The sequence below is a fragment of the Eptatretus burgeri genome, chromosome 12, assembly GCF_056783735.1.
Source record: "Eptatretus burgeri isolate ZD-2024b chromosome 12, Ebu_testis_v1, whole genome shotgun sequence".
Taxonomy (NCBI): domain Eukaryota; kingdom Metazoa; phylum Chordata; class Myxini; order Myxiniformes; family Myxinidae; genus Eptatretus; species Eptatretus burgeri.
The window spans coordinates 5,809,174-5,834,886 of NC_140972.1; the positions used below are offsets into that span (position 1 = coordinate 5,809,174).

Consider the following 25,713-nt stretch of genomic DNA (forward strand, 5'->3'; position numbering starts at 1 on the left):
ACCTGTTACATGTAGTATAAGCAATATGCATCTTGTAAAGTTGGAACTGTCGTCATCCAAAGTATAGGTATTCTGAGTTTCATGTACCTAAGATTGCTAAAACAGCCCAGAAATATTTGGTCCCAGGTTGTAGCCAAAATAGAAGACTAATAGAGGGTATCCCCCCCCCCCCAACCCACTATAATCCCAGCATTTAAATTCCACCATTAATGGGGTTTCATTGTTGCGACATCCACATGTAATATTGAAAAGAAAACTATAACAGTACTCAGTGGAGCATGTACCTCTACCAGGCTGACCAGTTTACATTTTGTATACCACTCTCTCTTTCGAGTGGAGCCTGTGGCTGCTGGTTGCATCATTGGTTGGGACGCGGCTATGCTGCTGATGCAGTGTCCCCCTTACCAGTGCACTGGTACTAATTTTGCCGACCTCGGAAGGATGACAGGCTGAGTCAACCTCCTGGTGTATTAATTCAGCGGCCCAATGGGGCTTGAACTCAGGACCTCTTGGATCCCAAGCCGCCACCCTAACCACTAAGCCAACACCAGGCTTGTTGTATACTACTGATAGGCTAGATCCGCATCCGGACCTGAATCAAAGTCGAATCGGCTTGTTCTTGTCATCCACCCAACTCTTCCACCTAATTTCATCCGAATCCGTCCACAACTGAAATATCGTGCTGTTTATCATTTTTTGCCCAATTCTCAATTGTGAAGAATTTCTCGTGTAATTTTCATTGGCGCCAATTTGTTCGTACTTTACATCATGAACTTTGATCCATTTACTCGTCCAACCAATGGCAGGAGTGTAGGCATGGTTTAAAAAAGAAAAAAAAAAATCTGGTTTCTAACCAATCATTTTGCTCCACACTACTATTGGGCTCGGGGGACGAGCGGTGAAGAAGACTTTAACAGAAGCGTGACGACACTTTTAGGGCATGGCAGCTCGCTATTTACACTGTCGTGGAAATGACTCACGGACTTGAGTTTAATTGGAGTTTAACTGCATTCACAGCCCTATCTTCAGCGACGCATTTCCTCTCTTGACTCACAGAGTTTTGTACCATTTGTCTGTCTGCAGCACTTTGCTCTCCGCACCCACAGCTGTATATCACATGCCTTGTCATGGCTCAATCTTCAGTGGGTTTCCACTCCTTTCAACCGCGGGACTACTATCATTGAACCCCTTTTGGTGAGCAGCATATTCCCACGAGCACTGGCCATTTATGACACCGGAGTCAGAGTGGATCATATTATTTCATGGACATGATGCCGAATTGGTCCACTGGTGATGCACCATTTCTTGCTTCTTTTTGAACATGTGACTATTGACCTATACTCAAGCTTAACAGCTTATGGGACAGCGCTCAAGACTGGACGAAGTCATCGACCTTTCGCGGTGAGTATAAATCGATAACTCAATTTTATGTAAATCTCTTTAGTCTCAAATGTCAAATTCTCGTATCTGGATCTGGATCCTCACCAACATCGAATCAATTCGGCCTTGTCACACATCCAACCTGTCCACCAAGTTTCGCTCGAATCCATCCACAACATTTTCAGGTATCCTGCTCACAGACAGACAGACAGACAAGGGTGAAAACATAACCTCCCTCCAACTTCGGTGGCAGAGGTAATTATTACAACGATTATATCGTGCTCAAATTTGGGGATAGAAGTTTGTACACTTCCATTAATGTTTTGAAATTTCACAAATAAATCAACAAAAATTAATAGGGGGGGGGGTCTTGTAAGTACACACACACACACGGATTTTGGAGCTAGATTCATATTTTGCATTATCTAATATAGTCCTGAAGACTACTATACCAAATCTGGGTGATGACTATTATAAACAAAAGGGCATAACTAATAGGGGTCGTTTGCCCCCCCCCCCACCTCATCCACTAAAGCCCCTATGGGAAATTTGGCTGCTTAAATCATTCAGTATTGTCAAAACTACAAATAGTATGGAATTGCACGCATCCACAAGTCTCTAGATTTTTGATGCCGCATTAACAATCACCATGGGAAAAACTATAATGGGGTAATTATAACTTCCCTCCCTCCACCCCATAATAAATTGAGCCACGTGGGGTTTTCGAAGTTGCTCACGTCTTGTATCGATCAGTCTGGTCCAAAGCACAACTGCACGAAATCCCATGCACGCACCACAAAATGAACAATACCTTCTCCAAATGTCCTTATCTGCTGCAGTAATCGGAAGTCTGGCTATAAACATTGATGTAAACAAATCGCAATGTTATTAAATTACTTATACACAAGATCTATGATCATGAAAGAGCAATCTGACAAAGGGTAAAAAGACAACGTACTACAACGGTGCAGTGTGGCCACAGATGGACCAAAAAACAACAAGAAGCTGGGGAATGAAGGAATAGGAAAATAGGTGAATTGGGAGGGTGGGAAACACAGTAAGATGCGAGTGAGAAGGTGGGGTTATGCCGGGTTAATGGGGATACAAAAAAATCATGGGCAGGGATGAGGGATGGCATGACATGGTGGTGCACCACTTGTTTGAAGCCCTGGAGGAGATCAATATGATTGAAAGTGTCTGATGAAGGTCACCCTTCGAATCTGATGAAGTCCGTTCACATTGAACATGCAAACGACCTGGCCAGTTTTGAATACTCACCAGACAGAAACCACCCTTGAAGATAGCAAGCAGTGGAACCTGGTGTCAGGGAGTCTGCAAGATGAGCAGAGAACTTGCTGAACTGAACGTAGTCCGTTCAGGAATTTCTAATTTGTTCAGGGTGCTCGCTCGCAATAGAAAGAATATGCTCGCAAAATTCAGCACAAAATTAGCGGTCTGCGTGGGTGGCAAGCGGTCTGTGTGGTCCTTCTTTCTTTGTTATAACGAAGGGTTAAGGCTGAAACATTAACTTCTCTTTCGTTCAGAGTGGATCAACTCCTATTTCAGGTATTTTCAAAGGTTAGTGGAATTTGTTACCTCCACCACCGAAGGTGAAGGAGGTTATGTTTTCACCCCTTTCTGTCTGTGTGTTTGTGTGCAGGATATCTCAAAAAGTTGTGGATGGATCCAGATGAAATTTGGTGGGCAGGTTCGGTGTGTGACAAGGAAGATATTAATAAATTTTGGTGAAGATCGGGATCCGGATCCAACTACTAAAATTTTAAAGTGATTAATTCACCATTGAGAGATAGGACCAAAAATGATTATATAGCACGATATCTCAAAAATGTATTGGGTGCGATATGTTCTTGTGGATCAGGCATTGCGGGGCGGAGGTATGCGCACTTCCGAGTGCCCTTCTACTTTTATTTGTTTTCCCTACGACACCGTCCCAGGAGAGATGGTGATGACAATAAGATGGATGAGGAGGAGATTGGGACCATACTCTGTGCAGAGCATTGGTGCTGCCGAGGCAGTCTCCTTGGCTATTGGGCACAATCCTGGATGGGTCGCCACTCCGACACAGGATACCAGGAAGCTGGCACTCATTTTGCCGACCTCGGAAGGATGACAGGCCGAGTTAACACCACCTGATATTAATTCAACAGCTGAGCGGGATTTGAATTCAGGACCCTCGGATCCAAAGCCCGCCACCCCAACAGCAGGCATAACAAGATGGATGGGAGCACTAGAAACAGGAGCAAGGTTGGGAGAAGGGATGTACAAGGGAACGAAGGGAAGAGTTTTGATTGGTTCTGGGATGGCTGAGGAGTTCAGCATGAACATCGGTTTGAGGCAGGGAAGCTCTCTCAGCCCACTCAAGTTTATCATGGTGATGGAGCTAGTAAGCAGGAAGGTAGCTTGAGGGGCAATATGGGGAGGATACTGCATGCAGATGATCTTGCTGTTGTGGTGGAGAGTGGGCGGGAGATGCAGGAAGTACTGGGGGAGTGGAAGGAGAAATTTGGGAAGCATGGGCTGAAGAGGATTATGGAGAAGACTGAGGTGATGTGGGTCAGGCAGCAGATCAAATAAATGAATATCAGGTTAGAGGGGAAGGAGATCAGACAGGGAAATAGGTTTGAGTATCTGGGAGGAAAAGTGACCGGGGATGGTAAGTCCGAGGCAGAGATGTGGAGGAGGATTCAGATGGGCGTGAATGCATGGAGGAGGGTGGAGGGAGTAGTGACAGACAGAAAGATATCAAGAAAATTGAAAGGGAAGGTTCTGATGTCTTGTGTAACGCCGACCTACCTTTATAGTCATGAGATGGTGGCACTGACAGAGAGACAACAACAGAGGCTGCAGGTTTGCGAGACCAACTGGGTCAGGAGGATTGCAGGAGTGATGAGGGTCGATAGAAGGAGGATAGATGAACTGAGGGGGGAGATTGGTGTGGAGATGAGTTTGACTTGGAGATTGGTGAAATGCCTGATGAGATGGGCTGGACACTTAATGCAGATGGGGGAAGAGAGAACAGAATGGCAAAGAGAGCGGATAGGTTGAGGGAGCAAGGTAGGAGGAAAAAAGGTAGACTGTGTTTGAGATGGGAGGATTGTGTGAGGAGGGATATCCGTAAGGTAGGGGTGTTTGGAGAGTGGAGAGAGTTGGCTGAGGACAGAGCGAGGTGGAGGAGTATCATGGTCAAGGCAGGGCAGAAGCCCTGGGGCCATCAGACATCACCTCTTATAAAGGGAAGAGGAGGAGGAGGGGAAGGAGGAGAAGGAGAACGAGAATAAGAAAACAAATCACTCATAAATGAAGCACTCATAAGTGCATCATACAGTCTAAAAGTAATTGCATATTAAGAAACACAGTTATTTAAATCACAAAAACGGTTACACAGTAACAGTCACACATTTAAATGAAAAAAATGTGACTTTATGAGAACCGGGAAAACATGGCGGTGTATAGTACCGTACGATGCTCTGTTTGTTTTTGTGGTTCTGCTGTCAGCATGGAGACTTTTTCAAAGCGTATCGCAATTTGCAAACGTGAGCCTTCGAGGGTCTGTGTCGCAAATGAAGAATTTTTGAAAAAGTGAATGGCTAATTTGTGAAAGGAAAGAGTTTACTACAGATAAAGTACGTAATAATAAAACGTGCATGAAGTATCGGTGATGCTTTTTCGTGATGGTTGTACCCCCCCAACCCCCGCAACGGAAGCGAGGAGTCAAATCTTCCCCACTCTTTCCTGCTGCCCAGATTCATCAGGAAAGCGCAGTCACGATCATAGTGCTGATCGGTCTCCATGAACTGAACCATTCCCTCCACTCACTCCTCTTCCCCACCCTCTCCCACGCCTCTTCCTTACCCCACCACAACATCATCATGGATGTGAGGAATCTCTGGGTATTTCTCTAAAGTACGTATTTTTTTAGAATGTTACATCGTCTACAAAGTATGTCCAGTAGAATACAATGTGAGCACGTCGATAAAGTTGAAACGACAATACTTGTACATCTGTCAAAGAACATTGTTAATGAAGATGCTCTTGTCACATACTCTTGGCAAAACACTTTAGAACTAGAAATTACAGTAACATCAATTTAGTCACTAAATTAGTTTCAGCACAGATTGTACTCCACTTCAAATTCCCCCTTGTGTACCAATATCATTCCACCTGAAAGGGCATGGGGGAACTGCTCGTGTTTAATGCAACATAAATCCGAACAATGAAATTCTCCAGCATGTAAACACATTTCTAAAAAGAGTAAAGAAACAAGTAATAAAAACATAAAAAAATGCTAAAGGATGTCAGGATGTGACTCCAAAAAGTACAGTATTTAAACAAGGTAGGGATGGTCACAAGAAAATCACGCATGCACGCACGCACGCACGCACGCACGCACGCACGCACGCACGCACGCACGCACGCACACACACACACACACACACACACACACACACACACACACACACACACACACACACACACTTCGTGTCTTGTGTGGAGACAACTATTGTTAAAAGAAAGATGTATGGATGGTTTCACATGACCATTTCTTGTGGATACACAAACTAACCTCAATGCATGGAGCACCCCCCCCCCCACCAACCCCCAAACCCTTAATCAAGTGAAAAAGGTTTACCTACACATAAACTAATGAAATAACACATCCTCAGATCTTCTACTTGTGTATGTGTGCTTTCCCCCAGGGTGCATTTCCAAAACCATCACAATATATTCTCTGCCAATCACTCTGTCTCTCTATCTGTTCATCCAGGGAGGAGCTTTGCTGGTATGACTCCACCCACAATTCTTAAACTAGGTTCCCACTGTCGTGCGATCCGTTATGAACGCCACGATTGGCCATTCGTAGCTGATCATGGAATTTCTCTGAAATTTCATGTTTGGATACGAGGTGATGCAAGTCGATACGTCCTGATATGATTTGTTGCGCTCGGATGCGATCTGTTAATGATTTGTCAATTTCAGGTGTCACGATCTGTCACGGTCTGATCTTCCGTTCAGATACGATCACATACGTTCCGATAAGATTGTTTCGATTGAGTCCACGATTGGGTCTCGATCTGACACGATCATCATGATCGGGTTCCCCGAATTGGGACGATCTGGTACGTGCAGATACGTTCCGATATGTTCATCAAGAACCAATGCGCTCCGTTACCATAGGATACAATTGTGGTCGCGATGTCTTTCACGATCATGATCAAGGGTGATCACGATTTGAGCTACGACTGGACCCCGACGGGTATATATACAGCCCGACTGACCATGGACTTCATTGTTTCTTGAACTCTTACAGAGTTGAGAACACATCTCAACAGAGCGTGGTGTTTGTCTTGTCCAAGATCAATCCCGATCACCACGATTTGGAAGCACGATTAGATGCGATCTGTCGCGCTTTGTTACGATGCAATACGATCTGATACGATGATCCCGATTGACAATTGATCGTAGAAAAATTTTGAACCGTTCAAAATTTTTCTACGATTAACACGATTGCCATGACTGATCTCAAGATCTGATAAGATCTGATAGGATCACCACGATTAGTCCACGATTAAGACCACGATTTCAATCGTGCCGCGCATCGTGATAGTGGAAAAAAAAATCAAACCTTAAAAAAAAAAAAAATCAAATCACCACAATTTTGTTCACTGAGGCTTTTCACTTCTGGTGTACATTTGAGGACTGAACAATACGTCCTCTATCTATAACAAGGAAAAAAAAGACATAAAATGTCATAGCCCCTGTTGTTTTAGTAAAGGGCTAGCCCATCTTTATTTACAACTAAAATGGCCGCCAGTCCACCAGTCAGCCTTCTTTGATCAGATCGCAAAATAAAGTGAGGTGCAAGTGTATGCCAACATGTACTGTGCGCTCGCGCCGCGTTTGAACATAATGGGACCATGCATGTCCAAGAAATAGCCTGGGACACGTTTAAGTAACAAAATGGCCACCAGTCGGCCATCTTGGATCTGATCTTGAAAAAAAAGATGGCGTGTTTATGGAAACCATCATTCATTATTACCTTCGCAAACTTTGTTGCGAAAGTTATGTTTTGATCGCTGTGTATTTATTTATTTATTGGTGAATATGTGTGTTTGTTTTTTTGTTTGTTATTCGCATAACTCCAAAAGTATTGAACTGAATCGCAGCAAATTTGGTGGGATGATTGGTTATTATCCGAGGACCATTTGATTAGATTTTGGGAGCGATCGGGTCAAAGGTCAAGGTCAAGGTCATGAAAAGGTCAAAATCGTCATTTTACCATAGCGCGGTCAATTTGTATCCAATTTGCATGCAACTAATGCCAAAATGTTCAGAATTCAATGCCCCATCTTGTGATATGTGACATGACACAATGACGTAATAACCCTTATTAGCGGTTGGGAGTCAAAGGTCAGGGGGGGTCACGACATTGCAAAATGTGCGGATTTAGTCATAACACGGTCAATTCTTATCCGATTTGCATGAAACCAATACCAAAATGTTGATTGTTCTGTTCCCCACACTCTAATACCAATTACAAAATTAAGAGTACAAACGTCAAGGTCGAGATCATGAAAAGGTCAAAATCGTCATTTTGCCATAGTGCGGTCGATTTTTATCCAATTTGCATGCAACCAATGCCAAAATGTTGTGAATTCAATGCCCAATCCTGTGATATATGATATGACATAGGAAATTTAATGTTTTTAAGCCATCATAACACATATGAGATGGCAGATGTGGTATGGGATTAAATACCCTCACAATCAACGGTTTCTGGGGGGGGGGCGCAAAATGTAGCGTTGGCGAAGTTATGTGCTCTACTGAGTGCCCGTTCTCGTTATCTGTGTGCCAAGCTCGACCAACACCGGTAAATGAATGTCCGAGGATACAAGGACATCTAACACAGGTGGAGGCCATTCAGCCCCTTCATGCCTACGTGAACACCATACAAATTTATCAAAACAAGATATACAAGGAGGAAAATGCTAATTTTAAAAATAAATTCAGCAAAGCGACGGGTGGTATTTGCTCGTCATGAAATAAATGTATGTTTTGAGGAAATAAAGGTACATTTTGAGAACAACTCATGCAGGGGAAATGAGGCCATGCATGTTTTGTTCTGGAGCCATCGAGGCAGTTGGTCTATTACACACCGCCCAATGAAGGTACATTTTCATAATGCTGAGGAAAGAAAATAGTGAAGTCCTTCATGAAAAACTTTTAGTTTTTTTGTCTGAGTTTCCAAGGTTGAATAGTGTGCATCTGAAAGTCCAGGATTGATAAATATATTATATTTCACATGTGCAGGGACATGCAATTCACATATTATGTGAAGAAAATAAACATAAGCGGTTTGGCAGGAATTGAAAGCGAGTTTTATTTTATTTATTTACTTTTCCCAAATATGGTAAAAACACTATAATTCACTGTCAGTGACACAAAATACACCAGATTGCGGAGATAGTCATTTATTGATGAATAATGATAAGGAGGTTCCAAGTAGGATAACTTAAAACAATCCAATTAAGAATGCCCCTTCACACTGATGAGCGGAAGGAGAGGTGGGGGGGGGGAGAAAAGAGAGTTGGGTTTTGGAAGAGGGGAGAGCATAGATGGGACAGAGTTGGAAGTGCCAGGTTGAGACTGATGGGGGGGGGAGGTTGGTTGAGTACTTTCTGGGAGTGGTGGTTGAGGAGTTATGGTGGGGATTGCATTGAAAGGCTTGGAGTGGGGAGGGATTGAAGCTTTGGGTTGGGAGGGGGAGTTTGAGGAGTTGGGGTTTGTGACGTGGGATGGGGGATTGATGACGGGGTTTGTGACGTGGGAGAGAGATTTGAGGACTTGAAGTCGCACTTTACATTGTGCAGATATTCCGCGGGTCCTTGCTCATAATATAATAAAGTGATAAGGTCCAAATTAGGTCATACTGACCCCAACAGAAAGGGAGGGGTTTTGGAGAGAGGTGGAGTAAATTAATTGCGCCCATGAATAGTGGTAGCCCCTCCCTCTGGCAGGGCTCAGTAAACCATGTGTGCACAGGTGAAAATTGCAAGTCGTCACCCCAACATCATGAGGAGGGGGAGCGGGGTTATTTTATTCCCACGACCTGACCTTGAGTACCCCCAACACATATGCAAAATTAGGTGGAGATCGGCCAAGCCGTTTTCCATTCCATAACGTTCAGATATAGAACAACCGAAAAACACGGAATCGGTGAATTTTGTACGATATGCTCATTGTTATTTATATCCCTGTGTGTCGTAAGAGGCGACCAGGGTTGCGTCAGGAAGGGCATCCGGCGTAAAAACCTATGCCAAATCATTATGCGGACAACAAAACGAATTTCCATACCGGATTGGTCGAGGCCCGGGTTACCAACGACCGCCACCGGTACCAGTGGTCAGTAGGGTACCAGTGGAAATTGTGCTACTGCTGGGCGAAGGAGGAGAAGGAGACGGGGAAGGCGAGTCCGGAGGCAGTGGGAGAGGGGGAAGGGTAGAAGTGTGGAGGTGAGAGTTGGAACTCTGAATGTTGGGACGATGACTGGCAAAGGGCGAGAGTTGGCTGATATGATGGAGAGAAGAAAGGTGGACATAATGTGTGTACAAGAGACCAAGTGGATGGGGAGTAAGGCTAGGAGCATTGGAGGTGGTTTCAAACTGTTCTACCATGGTGTGGATGGGAGGAGAAATGGTGTCGGGATAATCCTGAAGGAAGATCATGTCAAGAGGGTATTGGAGGTGAGGAGAGTGTCTGACCGAGTGATGAGTGTGAAGTTGGAAATTGAAGGGGTGATGATGAATGTCATCAGTGCATATGCCCCACATATGGGGTGTGAGATGGAGTATAAAGAAGATTTCTGGAGTGAGTTCGATGAAGTGGTGGAGAGTGTATCCAAGGATGAAAGAGTGGTGATTAGAGCAGATTTCAATGGGAATGTTGGGGAAGGGAAAAAAGAGGATGAGGAGGTGATGGGTAGGTACGGTCTCAACAAGAGAAATGTGGAAGGGCAATTGGTGGTAGAGTTTGCAAAAGGAATGGAAATGGCAGTGGTAAATACGTATTTCAAGAAGAAGGAGGAACACAGGGTGACATACAAGAGTGGAGGAAAGTGCACACAGGTGGATTACATCTTAAGCAGGAGATGCAACCTGAAAGAGATTAGTGACTGTAAGGTGGTGGCAGGGGAGAGTGTAGCTCGACACTCTCGATTGGTGGTCTGTAGGATGACTTTAGAGGTGAGGTTGAGGAAGAGAGTGAGGGCTGAACCAAAGACCAGATGGTGGAAGCTGGAGGAGGAAGACTGTTGCGTGAAATTTAGGGAGGAGGTGAGACAGGCGTTGGATGGTGGTAAAGATGGGTGGGATGATTGGGCAACGACAGCAGAAGTTGTGAGGGAGATAGCTAGGAAGGTACTTGGTGTGACATCTGGACAGAGAAAGGAAGATAAGGAGACTTGGTGGTGGAATGAGGAAGTACAGGAAAGTATAAGGAAGAAGAGGTTGGCGAAAAGGAAGTGGGATAGTCAGAGAGATGAAGAAAGTAGGCAGGAGTACAAGGAGTGGCGGCGAAAGGCAAAAAGAGAGGTGGCAAAGGCCAAGGAAAAGGCATATGACGAGCTGTATGAGAAGTTGGATACAAAAGAAGGGGAAAAGGATTTATACCGATTGGCAAGACAGAGGGACCGAGCTGGGAAGGATGTGCTGCAGGTTAGGGTGATAAAGGACGCAAATGGGAATGTGCTGACGAGCGAGGAGAGTGTGTTGAGAAGGTGGATGGAGTACTTTGAGGAGCTGATGAATGAAGAAAATGAGAGAGAGAAGGTTGGAAGAGGTGGAGATAGTGAATCTGGAAGTGGGGTGGATCAGTAAGGATGAAGTGAGGACTGCTATGAAGAGGATGAAAAGTGGAAAGGCGGTTGGCCCAGATGGTATACCAGTGGAGGCATGGAAGTGCTTGGGAGAGATGGTAGTGGGGTTGTTCACCAGATTGTTTAATAAAGTCTTGGAAAGTGAGAGGATGCCGGAGGAATGGAGATTAAGTGTACTGGTTCCGATTTTCAAGAATAAGGGTGATGTGCAGAGCTGTGGAAATTACAGAGGGATAAAGTTGTTAAGCCACACCATGAAGTTGTGGGAAAGAGTAGTGGAAGCTCGGTTGAGAGGAGAGGTGATGATCTGTGAGCAGCAATATGGGTTTATGCTAGGAACTGTCCAAAGTAACGGAGAGTGTGGGAGAGAAGTGAAAAAGAGAGTGCAGGCAGGATGGAGTGGGTGGAGAAGAGTTGCAGAAGGGTAGCTGCAAGAGTGAAGCGGAAAGTATATAAGACGGTAGTGAGACCAGCTATGTTGTATGGTTTGGAGGCGGTGGCACTAACAAAAAGACAGGAAGCGGAGCTGGAGGTGGCAGAGTTAAAGATGCTGCGACAGGATAAGGAATGAGTATATTAGAGGGACAGCGCAGGTAGGACGGTTTGGAGACAAAGTGAGAGAGGCGAGATTGAGATGGTTTGGACATGTGCACAGGAGGGAAGCGGAGTATATCGGGAGAAGGATGTTGAAGATGGAGCCGCCAGGCAGGAGGAGAAGAGGAAGGCCAAAGAAGAGGTTCATGGATACGGTGAGGGCGGACATGCGGGTGGTTGGAGTGTCAATGGTAGATGTGGAGGATAGAGCGAAATGGAGACGGTTGATCCGCTGTGGCGACCCCTAACGGGAGCGAGCCGAAAGAAGAAGAAGAAGAAGAAGATGCTCATTGTTATTTCGATGGTGAATGCAAATTGGACCATGCAGGATTTGTTTATAAACTCGGCATTGAGATATTTAAAATTCCAAAGCAATCAATGCTGGTAGTTCAGTTGCTACGAGCTTATCATCCACCACAATGGACAGCACACTTTATGAGGCTTCCTGCCCGTGCAACGCTACAATCCGACAACTTGTAGTCAGGTCGGGAATCAAATCCATACTGGACAACTCAAATGTGCTTCCTCTACTTAATCCTGTTGGGTAAAATAATTTATAAGGCTCAGATGTTACCTGCTTGATGAACCGTAATGGATAATATGATCCATTAAACCAAAAGCCAATTCGTTTTGTGTAATTAATTTTTTCAACTCCCCAAACACTTGTGCATGCCCACTTCATTTGCATATATTAAACACAAGAGAATTTCCTTTCCCCAACTCAATTCTCAAATGTTTTGGCCAGATAGTGTAGTTTTTCATGTTCATCTCACCAATTGGAAATGGTGGGAACATGCAACTTAATTGTGTTAAGGATCATATTTCATGGGGTCATTGGCTCATCAGGTGACAAACTTGAATGTGGTTGAGAAGAATATAGTAGCAGGAGATTATCTACCTGTTGGATGCGAGAATGTGACAGAATATCTATTTATTTATTTTGGGAGTCAAACTCCCACCCCCTACCAAAAGTCCTCAACTTCATGCTTCCCCAACCCACCAACCCAAATCCAGTTCCAAGCTGGTGGGAACTTCTTGCACATCTGAAACTGCATCCATACAAGATAGTTACTGCAGCACCAGAATGAGAGAAATAAAAGGACTGGTTCTAATTTTGTACTGACATTTCCCAGCGGATCAAAGAATATCAGGATTTTCTACAGTACATAACATTATTTCGTGATGAGGCCCACTTGCATCTCGGTGGCTACCTGAACAAACAAAGCATACAATTTTGGGCAGAACACCAACTGCATGAACATAGGGAACAACCAGTTTCTCCAGTGAAAGGAATGGATTAGTGTGCTCTCGGATGTAGCAGTATAATAGGACCTTTCTTCTTTGAGAACAAAGATGGACAAACAGTGACAGTTAACACAGATAGGTACATGGATATTCTGCAGAGAAAATTCCTTCCGGCAGTGAAATGGAAGAAAGACATCATTATGAATTCAGTCATCATCCAGCAAGATGGTGCATCACCACATAGGTCTCATAGTGCTTTGGAGTGTTTGAGATGGTATTTCCTGGGTGATTGACTCATTTATCAATAGACGGAAAACCTATGGCTTCCTTACTCCCTGGATCTGTCTCATCCTGACTACTACCTATGGGGATCGCTCAAAGCTAAAATGCCCCAAAACAACCCACACATACTGCAGAAGTTGGAAAAAAAAATAGGACCACTGGATTTAGAGCTTATGTGGGCCCTGGCCTAATGTTGTAACCAAAATGTGGTGGCTTTCTGACTGGTGGGTCTGGAGATGAAGATTTTTGAAGGTATTTATGTGATTTTACCAATAGTTGACTAAGTCGGCCATTTTGACCAACTTAAAGTCACGTGACTGGACTGAGCTTTGTAATCCCCATTACCAGTCAGGAGCAGAATCTTGCTGCCAAATTTCAGCCGGATCGGCCAAGCGGTTTGGCCAGAGAAGTCAAACTCGCAGACTGATGGACGGAGCAAGATGATAACTGATCTCGAATTCAAATTCCAGATAAGCGAATTACATCAGAAGCATACCAGCTACAATTATTCGCCAAGTAAATCGACAACTTGAATGTCCCTGTGAGAGCTGTCATCTCGAGGTGCAGTGCTTAGATTGAGCACTTCATCAACCACGAATGATCCATCCATCCATTGGGACCATACTCTGTGCAGTGTTGGTGCTGCCTAAGCAGTCTCCTTGGCTATTGGGCACAATTCTGGACGGGTCGCCTCTCCGACACAGGAAACCAGCAAGCTGGTACTCATTTTGCCGACCTCGGAAGGATGACAGGCAGAGTCAACCACACCTGGTATTAATTGAACACCCAAGGGGGATTTGAACTCAGGATCCGAGGATCCCAAGCCCACCACCCTAAGCATTAAACCAACACCAGGCATCACTAATGATATCGCTCCTCGATGGTTATTTTTTCGCAAAAAAAAAAAAACTATACTATTAAATGAACAAACTGCCACGGTTTCCGAGACACGTGACAGAGGGATGAGTCTGAGCTTTGGCACACATGTCCAGTATTGCTTCGGATTCCAAATGTCCCCTTTTGGAACGGATCCATTATCGGAGTTCCATGACAAAAGGGTCCAAAATTGCTGTGATGGGTCCCCAACTTGAAACAGCCTATAACCCCCCACCATACGAACACCGGACGAATAGCATGGCGAGATGGAGTGCGTGCAACTGCTCAGCCAATAGCGTGCCGACATTTCCAACCACGTTCATAAAGCGAGGCCCTGTTTATTTCCTTCCTGTCCTTCCAGACTGTAGTGAGCATTCTGTAAGACACAAGATGCCAAAACATAAAAATGCAGACACACGTGCAACAGCAGTATGAAATAGGAAGCGCAGCTATCAAAAGAATATCTCGCCACACGCTCTCGGTGAATTGCAAGACTACAATGAGAGACCATTTCCCCCTATACACAGCATTGGAAAGATGGACACTATGTGCTCTTCCTGTGGCACGTACATGTGGAAAGCTGAACTGCATTCCGGTTGCCTCGGGGTGAACGCTAAATTTTCCACCTGCTGTAAGCAAGGAAAAATTGTTCTTCCCAACATCAATGAACCACGTCTCCTCTTGCAACACCTTTTCACTGACTGCACACCTGAAGTAAGGGATTTTCGATCCAACATTCGGGCATACAACTCGAGTTTAGCATTCCCGTCATTGGGTGTACAGAAAGATGTGTTACCTACAAGGGGCCCATATACGTTCAGAAACCATGGCAGTGTTTATCATAGAATCGGACATTTTTTTTTCCCCGAGAACGGTAAACCGCCGAAGTTTTCGCAAATCTATATCTACGACCCTGCCAAAGAAATCGCTCATCGAACAGCATGGAACAGTGACCTGCACCGTGATTTGCTTCAAAAGCTTCAGGCAGTACTGCATGACTGTAATGCGTTCGTAAGTGCTTATATATCTAAACATCCTGGGGGTGTAAAATTTTATAGCAGAGGCTGTAAGGTCCAACCCTAAAACAGCCTCGTACACAGGTTGGCTCCCAGACTATTATAAGCAAGTCGCCTAATTACTGGAACGAGAAGAAAATGATTCCATGAAGTTCGATTTGAGAGCGGATCCAACGACAGATTTATGGCGCTATAATCTACCGACGGCAGCAGAAGTAGCAGTTATCTTACCGGGAAGTGCTGATGTTCCATCGCACCACGACATCGTTTTGTACAAGCAGTCAAGCCTGGATCTGGAAAATCGTAACATTATCCGAATGAATGAGACCCACCCCAATTATGACACTTCATTACGTGTTGCTACTACCACATGGAGATCTGGGCTGGACATTTACTATCCATTAACGAGATGGCAAATGCGTCAGTTCTATGGAGTTTTACGCTTACCACTAGATGGTTAGAAGTAACTTTAATGTAATACTACGTAGTGGTAGATTACAACAATATATTGTCGATCAATATGCAAAGGTTGAATAAGGACGCCTGAACTACGTCTACCACAATCAACAGCAATTGTGGACGGAGCTGTAGCAAATCTGATGAAGACTATCTGATGATATCTAAAAGACTATCTGATGCAGTCGCTGCTGGGGATACTGACGGTGCCTCAATCGGTCGCAGAGTTGTCCTTCCATCGTCATTTACCGGAAGCCCACGAAATATGCATCAACTGTATCAGGATTCGATGGCTATTGTTCGGCGATACTCAAAACCTGACCTCTTCTTAACATTTATGTGCAACCCCAAATGGGAAGAAATCAAGAATGCATTATTCCCTAATCAGGTTGCCGCTGCTCGACCAGACATCATAGCCAGAGTTTTCAATCAAAAGAAGAAGGCTTTCCTACATGATATTGTGGTTGGTCAAATATTCGGAAAGGTTCTCACGTACGTCTGTATAGTGGAATTTCAGAAACGAAGGCTGCCTCACCTTCACACCTTGGTGATTCTCCACCAAGAAAGTAAGCCTCGATCACCGGGCCATTATGACAAATTTGTCACGGCAGAAATTCTCGACCCATCGCAGACTTGATTGCATAACGTGATCGTACAGAACATGATACACGGACCATGCGGCACGGCTAATCCTCGATCGCCTTGCATGGAACAAGGCAAATATACGAAACAATTCCCCAAGCAATTCTGCGAAACGACGCGAAGCACGCACGATGGCTACCCGTTATACAGAAGAAGGGATTCTGGACCTCAGGTACAAAATAAACAGAGTGAACGTTGATAACCGCTGGGTCGTTCCATATAACCCAAACCTGTCCTCCAAGTATAACGCCCACATCAATGCTGAAGTCTGCTCGACGGTCAGGGCAGTCAAGTATCTCTACAAATATGTCTATAAAAGAACAAGATCATATTATGGCCGCTGTATGTGAAGACGATCAACAACGTGAACGAGATCAACCGGTTTGTGAACGCGAGGTACGTTTACGCATGCGAAGGCTGCTGGCGTTTGTTCCACTACGACCTCCATGAACGATCACCATCTAGTCAATGTTTGGATATCCATCTTCCAAACCAAAATAGAATCGTCTATGTTCCTGGACAGGCTACAGTAGCTTTAGACCACGCCAAAGAAACAACCCTCACCGCATGGTTTATCTGTAACCACGACTACCCCGAAGCCCGTTCTGTTCCATACGAGTTCCCAGAACACTTCACGTGGAACAGCACTATGTGCAAATGGTCGCCTTAGAAACAGGGAAACACAATTGGATGCTTATACAGTGCCAGTCCATCCGAAGGCGAACGATTCTATCTTCATTTGCTACTGCATCATTCACCTGGATGTACATCATTCGAAGATCTATGGCGACTCCCTGACGACACCATTGCAGACACATTCAAAGCGACAGCATTGGGTCGAGGTTTCTTGGAAGACGACCGTGAATGGCATGACTGCTTCGAAGAGGCCGCCGTGTCAGGTTTTCCGACTCAACTGCGCACTCTCTTAGTCACTATTCTCTTACTCTGCCAAACCGCACAAATATTCTCCTAATTCAGACAATGTTTTAGCGAGGACATACTCAACAATGCTAACCGGGCTTGCATCACATTGACCGACGATGAATTAAACAACAGGACCCTCGGAGCCATCGAGGAACTCCTGCGCTACCATGGAAAATCATTGCAAGATTACCCTGACATTCCCCAACATGATCCATCCTCTTTTCTCATGATTGACTGTTGTTCAAGTAAAAAAAAACAAGGCGGATCACAACTGCAGACTCCTCAATCAAGATCAAAGGGTGGCATATGAAGCGGTGATGGAAAATGCGACAATGAAGAATGGGGCAGCGTTCTTCGCCGATGGCCCTGGGGGCACTGGAAAAACGTTTCTTTACAACACCATCCTCCACAGCGTTCGTTCCATGAAGATCACCGCACTCGCAGTAGCATCTTCCGGGAGAGCGGCTGAGTTGTTGGACGGAGGTCGAACTGCTCATTCTCATTTCAAAACACCTATACCTATACAGCCACACAGCATGTGCAATATTCCAAAGAACTCTGCATTGGCTACACTGATCAAAGGATCATCTGCCTTAATCTGGGACGAAGCTCCAACGATGCACAAGCAGGTCTTCAAATGCTTGCATCGCTCATTGTGCGACATTTTGGAGATGGAAAAGTCATTCGGAGGCTTGATCGTCCTATTGGATGGTGATTTCAGACAAGTGTTACCAGTCATCAGACATGGATGTGAGGCGGACATTGTCGAAAGTAACCTGAAGAGATCGTTCCTCCGGCAGGAGGTTCAATTATTTCACCTCACCATTAACATGTGAGCTCTGATGGGCCCGTCTCACCAAAACCAATCCGTCAACGATTTTCAGACTTTGTTGTTGTTGATTGGAGACGACAGAAAACCTACAAATCCAGATGTAGGGAAGTGTACAATACGCCTATCGTCAGAAATCTGCATCGATCCCGTTATTGGTGGCGTCATCAAGCTCATCAGGTCTGTTTTCCCCGACTTGACGACAATCGACTAAAGCAAAGCAATACTGTGTCCGACAAACGAAGATGTTGACATGATCAACGATAAAGCCTTAAAAACCTTCCTGGCTGGTGAAACGCAGACATATCTCACTGCTGACAGCGTATCTGATCCAGGACAGACGTACCTCTGTCCAACGGAGTTCTTAAACTTATTAACACCAGCGGGCTTATCACCACATAAACTCTGTCTTCGAATGTCCACACCAATAATACCGCTCAGAAATTTGGACCCGCGTAATGGATGACTGAACGGAACGAGACTGAGCATAATCAGCCTTGGAAGCCGACAGATCGAGGCAGAGATCATGACCGGCAAAAAGATAGGTAAATACGTCTTCATTCTCAGAATAACTCTGACCCCATCGGACTCTGGACTGCCTTTTGATCTCCGATGACGCCAATTCCCAATATGACCAGCGTATGCGATGACCATCAACAAGAGCCAGGGACAAACTCTCACTTCCATGGTCATTCATCTGACCAATCCCGTCTTCTCACACGGTCAGTTGTATGTGGCGTTATCGCGTGTGCAATCGATGGAGTGTATCAAAATACTGTCACAACTGAGTCAACCCAACGATGGCTTCTACTACACGGATAACATCGTTTACAGTGGACTGGGTTAACATTAGTAAGTATGCTCTGCTATTTTCGATAACAGGCACTCATTTCACGATATACTACAGCGTCACATCCGTGTTATGCCGCGCTTTGTGCGGGTTATCTTCCAGTACTAATAATAATTAACCACTACTGTGCATTATTTAACAAAAACAAACAAAATCTACCAATAAAAAATACTGCACTTAGATAAAAAGTTGCAAATCAGTTAAGACCAGTATGTGTAGACAGCGTTAAGATTAAACAAGAGCGAGAATTGCTTTGCAATACATGTCCCTTCAGGTCCCAATGAAGAATGAGAAACCCTATACCACTGTGTTTGGGCCTATTCGGCAAAACAAAAGGAAAAGCAATTTTCATTTCCTGATATCTTTTGTCGACGAGAAACCAATAAGGACAACTTGGATAACAAAAGGGAGATAAAAATTAGTTTGCTATAACACACGCTCGAACAGATACTGTAACCAAAAAGAAAGAGAATAACCTCTCTAACCCACCGTGTTTCGTTCTTTTCTGTAGGCTTTGCATATTTCATCGTAAAAATAACCCGATGTACATATATGAAGCAAAAACATGCGTACGGCTTATGTGCATATATAAAACATCGTGGTTATATTCCTGGGATCATTCCAACTGCACTGGGCCAGGGACTAAGACCCAGGCCTAAGGCCTGCCGATTGATGCAATGGCGGCACATGATTTCATTGGGGGGTAGAGTCAGGCTAGTTGTCGAGCCAATGGGTGTAAAGCACTGACCCATGTATAATATGTGATATTTCTAAGTTTAAAAAGGGCATAACTCTGTGAAAAATTGAAGAAACGCCCTGAAAAACTCGAACTTGTTCTGTAAGTTTTTTATTATTATATCATGTTTTTTTTTGTGCCGTGACTAATAATCCCCCATCTCCAGCAGAGGGCAGTAAACCACTTGCACTGTGGCACATGTACAGGCGAAAATTGTAAGCCATCTCCTGCTCCTCCAGGCCCCTCGCAGGGGGTGAGTGGGGGGTAACGTTTTTTTGTCCACCACCTGACCCTGAGGACCACCAACATGTATGCAATTTTACTTTATTATGCTGTACCAGGAACAGAAACAACACGGATAAACTCAAGTTATAAGTCATAAAAGGTGCCGTCAGTGGCTGTACATACATACACTAGCTCCACTATATATAGATGTTAGTGTTGCAAGATTATTGCTCAAACTAGCACAATACCCACCCTATGGGTGATATTGTTCCAAGCATGTGAATAAGCAAACACAGCATGCAAGATATTCTTCTGACGCATACCTTTATTTGGGTGGTGTATAGGCAACTGCCAGCTCTGTGAAGGCAAAAGAAATAAATAACCCATGAAGTTATGTGCATGAAGCAAAAACATACCTACTGCTTACAATTCAAAACACTTCACTGCACTGGAAACCATGGGGACAGGAATACTGCACTGTAAATGGTGGAGACTTGTAATGCCCCTCCCCCACCTGGAGGTGGCGCAACACGATACACATTTACATGGAGAATTTGCATCCTTCCCCCTCCCCCTCCCCCCTCAAGACCACCAGCAAAGTTAAAAAAAGAAAAACACCCCGATACATTTGTTAGGGTCATGCTGATCTTATGTAGCAATTCTCGATGGAATTGGCCCACAATTGAAGTACCAGCAAGACAAGCAAACATACAAACACCAGTCCGTGAATTATAGTGAGAATAAGGGAAGAAAGGGAAAAGTGATTATGAATTTAACGTTGCATATTTATTTACTTTTAATATTTGTTCTGAACAAACGGGAATAAGAACAACGCAGGCCTGATCGGCAGAATGGCCTTCTCATGCGCCAAAGTTCCCTGTGTATTATTTGTGCAAAGTTGTTAAGAACAGGAAGAAATGGGGAGGGGAGGAAGGAGAGTTGAGGGTTAGGGTGCATGGAGTTGGAAAAGGGAGAATGAGACGTTGAGAAGGAGGGAGGATGGAGTACTTGGTGTTTGGGGTAGTTGAGGACTTGAAGAAAAAAGGAGGGGGTAACAGAGTTGGCTTGGGGGAGGGCAGGCAGAGAGGGGACAGAGTGGGGATCGAGGGGTTTGAGGCTTTTGAAGGGGTGGGAGGGAGGGAGTTGAGGACATTGTGTTGGGAGGGGGTTCGAGGATTTGAAGTAAGGGGGAGGGGATTCGGAGATGTGTTGTATGAAGACTAGAAGTGACATTTATCTATTCCATAGACCCCATGTTATGTTGGCAAAAAGAGTTTGTCCACTCACTCTGCTTCTTTGTGCAAAGAAGAAGAGGAACACAAACTCGTCTCATGATCACGGATGGTTATGAAGAAGATTCTACAACAGTCTTAGTGGCTCCGTCTCAGACTCTGCAACCTCCAATTGAAGAGATGAACACTGAATAGGCTCCTCCCACCTGGACCATTGGGAGGTGATGACGCATCAGTAGAGAACGTCCAATCAGAATTGACTTTGTTGATAGGTGTCTATTAGACTGTTCATCATTACTCACCCATTCTGTGCGAATTTCACCTGAAGCTTTGTGAACAACAAAACGAAAACTAAAACGAAAACGCACAACGAAAAGCTTTGTGGTTTTCTTTTTAAGATATACTTACATACATACATACATACATAATCATATTCACTTGCTCTATTATACAAATTTGTTTTATTCCATGATGATGATGATGATAAAAGTTTCAGCACCAATGACAATTTTGAGTTTTTATCAAAAAGGACAAGTTGGATGTCTGAACCATTTTCCAAGCATGGTTTGATAAATCGAGTCGGACAAACCCCTTAATATGGAAAAAATGGTCATAAAATGATTAGTAGTAGTAGTAGTAGTAGTAGTAGTAGTAGTAGTAGTAGTAGTTTTATTGGACAGGTCTTAGAGGCTTGCGCTCATGCAGACATAAGTTTCCTGTTTAATGTTGCTCGGCTTCCTCATCTCTGCAAGTCCATGGTGAGAAATGCAGTAGACAAGTTAGGGCATTATAAAGAACAAGCTCGAATGAGCTAAGATCCTCGTCCTCTTAATGATGACGTCATAAAAACGAATATGACGTCATTGTGATGTATCAGGTTTGCGATAAATTATCTGTGCTAATGCCTGGCTTGATTCCCGCAAACAAAATTCAAACAGCTTACCCAGTTTCGGAGATAATGATATAGGCGATTTCCATTAGCGGCAATATTATGACGTCAACTTTTTTTCTAGGAAGAATTTCCAAAACCGGAGATGGTTAGTGCCTGTGCGTGGGCTTTCTGCATATACATGGCAAGTTTCACGAATATCCGATGAAAACTCTGGGTTGTGAAACAAAAAATGTTAAAAAAAGAAAAATGACATCATAAAAATTGATATGACGTCATAGTGATGTATCATATGTGTGGCAATTCATCTCTGCTAATGCCCTGTTCGATTCCCACAAACAGAATTCAAAAAGCTTGCCTAGTTTGAGATAATTTTTTAGGTGATTGCCATTAGCGGGGATATTTTGACATCATAACTTTTTTTCTGGGAGGAATTTTCAAAATCGGAGATGGTTACTGTCTGTGCAGGGTATTTTTACATATATATGCCAAGTTTCAGGAAGTTTCGATGAAAACTGTGAAACAAGAAACAAAAAATAGGAATGACGTCATAAAAATTGATATGACATTATCGTGATGTATCATATGTGCGGTGATTCATCTCTGCTAATGTCCTGTTCGATTCCCGCAAACAAAATTCAAAAAGTTTGCCTAGTTTCGGAGATTATTTTTTCAGCGATTTCCATTAGCGGAGATATTTTGACGTCATAACTTTTTTTCTAGGAAGAATTTTCAAAATCGGAGATGGTTACTGTCTGCGCAGGGTATTTTTACATATATACGCCAAGTTTCAGGAAGTTTCGATGAAAACTGTAGGCTGTGAAACAAAAAAGTCCACAAGAACAACAACGTGAGTAAGACTTAGAGATCCTCCACGAGGATCTAAAAAAGCATGACCAAGACAGAGGAGTGAGGGAGACTAAAAACAGGGTTTTTTTTGTTTGTTTTGCTTTTTTTGAAGTGTTTACAAAAAGTATTTACAATGAAGTTGTAAAAAAAGACAATCATGACAATACTCTGACAAGTAAAAGTAAAGAGCCTTGTGGAGAAGTAAAAGTAAAGAGCCTTGTGGGTAAATTCGCCAAAGTGCGTTATTTATTGTCCAAATTTCTTCAAAACTCCTGATGGTTCTGGAATATTACGCCACCTTCAACTCCGAAGTGATTCATGAACATAATCAAGTTCTCAAGCATGCAAAACTACACTGTAATACTTTGCTTTCAATCTTCGCCTTTCTAGTTTTATATATTGCAAGTTTTGCAGATGCCAAAATAAAGTTAACCAGTAGATCCCGTGATCAACTCTCTTTCTTTACAGGGTGACCGGAAATGAAGTGTGTTGGTGAAAAACGAAGCCAAAAGCATAAGAGCAGGTTTTCATCCAGCAGAAAAATTGGTTGAATATGCAGGCACTGCAGGTATATGTGAAAGATTGTTTCTGCTTGCCCACAGAAACAACATCCAAGGGGAAAATTTGTGAAGTGTTGCAGCAGACCACCAGTACTTGGTACCCCATGAAGCAATATTCAACTTAGGTCCCTCACTGTCCTCTCCTTAATGTTGGGTGGAGATAAAGAGATTCCCAACTTGGATGGATAGGCATTGGCGGCAGAAGAACCTCACGCCAGAGAGCATCCATCTGATTTGCAAGCTCAACAAAATGGAGTGAGTGGATTATTTGTGCATATATTTTTCCTTGTTGATTCACCGAAGAACACCTCAGCTGTGCCAGGGACCTTACTCATATTATGTGCAGGTGGTGCTTGGAAGAGATCGTGACTGTGTGGTTTCATCATAAAAGCCACAGAAATAGGGGGGGGGGGGGTGAATCTGCATCGCTTCCTCACCTTCACAAAAGTTCTCCAGATAAACCAGACAATCAGGAGGCAATGAGTTTTTAACCTCTTGGAGTATCCTAAAGGGAACTTCGATTGTCTGCAGGATTATCTTTGCTGCGAATTCCTCAGGTGAGGGAACACCATTCTTCCCATGCTTTAGGAGATCTCCCACTGTGGATAGACCCTTTCCCCAGAGTTTACCCCTTTATAGTGAGGCAAGCCAACATTGGGGCATGTAGAAGTGGGTTCAAGAAAAGCGGTTCTTCCAGCAGGTCTTTTCCTGGATGAGGACCATTTTCTCTGGTCATATCAATTGCACACTAGGCTTTCAACATTTCCTGCTGGAAAGAAGGCAATGGGTCACTGGCAAGGTTTTGGGAGGCGATACTGAATATTTGCCTTTTCTATCCAAGAATCGAGCACTTTACTTAAAAAGTATGATGCCAGCAGCATGCACCAGTGGGTTAGCATAAAGGTATCGCTGAATGGTCTGTAGCCTGAAGGCGTAAAAGTGGCTATGAAAGCAGAGAAAACCCTGTCCACTTCATCTGGAATACTGATGCAAAAAAGCTTGAACAACAGCTTTGGAAGGACAAATTGCTTCAGAAATAGCACTCTCCCATGCAAAGACAGGATCCTTGACAAGTCCACTCCAGTCTCTCAGCTTCATCTGTATGTTTTTTTTCCTCCAAAGTGCACCAGTTGGAGATTGATGAGCATTTACGAGAGATGGACAAATAGACCCCCAAATATTTCGGATTAGTGGGACTCAATGTCAATTGCTGAAACAGCATAAGGAGTTCTTCATCCTGCATGGGTCCAACCAGGAGTCCAGCACTCTTCCGCCAATTAATCTTAACAGATGATGCTGCCGAGTCGATTTGTTGACAGTCATAAAATGTTTGCATGTATCTTGCACTTCCTACAAACATTAGAACATCAGCTGCATAAGCAGAAAGAACGAAGGGAATATTACTGTATGGCAGCACGTACAGTGCCTGAAGAATGCCTACATATCTACTCCCTAACCCGAAGGATAACAAGGTCTCAAAGAGGTAGTCATGGTTCACGAGGTCAAATGCTTTCTCCAGATCCAGAGAAAGGAAGCCAATTTAAGTTTTAATCTTGTCCGCGCAGTGTATCAAGTCACGAACCAGAGATACGTAGTGACATATTGCTCTCATCTTCTGCCACGGACAGCATATGGCTGGTCAGGGAACACTAATTTTGGCAACATAGGTCCAAGATGATTTGACAATATTTTTGCCATTATTTTGTAGTCCCCACATAACAGAGACACAAGACAGTCATTTCTCATGTCTCTCAAGTATCCCTCCTTAGGAATCAAAGCCAAAGTTGCAAGATGCCAAGACCGTGGCATTCGGCCTCTATCACATGCCTCTTTGGCTACACGAAAGTAATCAAGTCCAATCAATTCACATTCTTTGTTGTAGAACTCACAAGATTGAGCCCCTCCAATAATTACACATTCTTCGTCAGACAAGGTGAGCATATGTATCCACATGTGGTCAAAGAAACTCACTCTTACAGCTCCAGACATGGCACATAAACATTCATGAGGTTAATAACATCTTCAAACCATATTTTCACATGTAACAAACGGCCTAAACTGACCTCATTTATCACAAGTGTATCAGACTTAAAAAGATGATGAGAAGAGGATAGCCACACCACAGGATGTATCCATTCAGCGACAGAAATACACCGATCTTTGCCATTGACTTCTCCATTGGAAAACGATCTCTTGAGTTGTGTGGGTCGCTTGAAGAAAAGCTACTCCAACTTTC

General features: G+C 43.9%; 1 long non-coding RNA gene across 2 annotated transcripts in view; it reads right to left on the minus strand.

Annotated features, from left to right (window-relative positions):
- The window catches only part of LOC147015019 (uncharacterized), an 84,145-nt gene that overhangs the window by 30,862 nt on the left and 27,570 nt on the right, over positions 1-25,713 (minus strand). For both annotated transcript variants that reach the window (XR_015050096.1, XR_015050095.1), the window contains exon 3: positions 20,271-20,304. This is a non-coding gene — a long non-coding RNA (uncharacterized LOC147015019). The remainder of the gene's footprint in view (positions 1-20,270; positions 20,305-25,713) is intronic.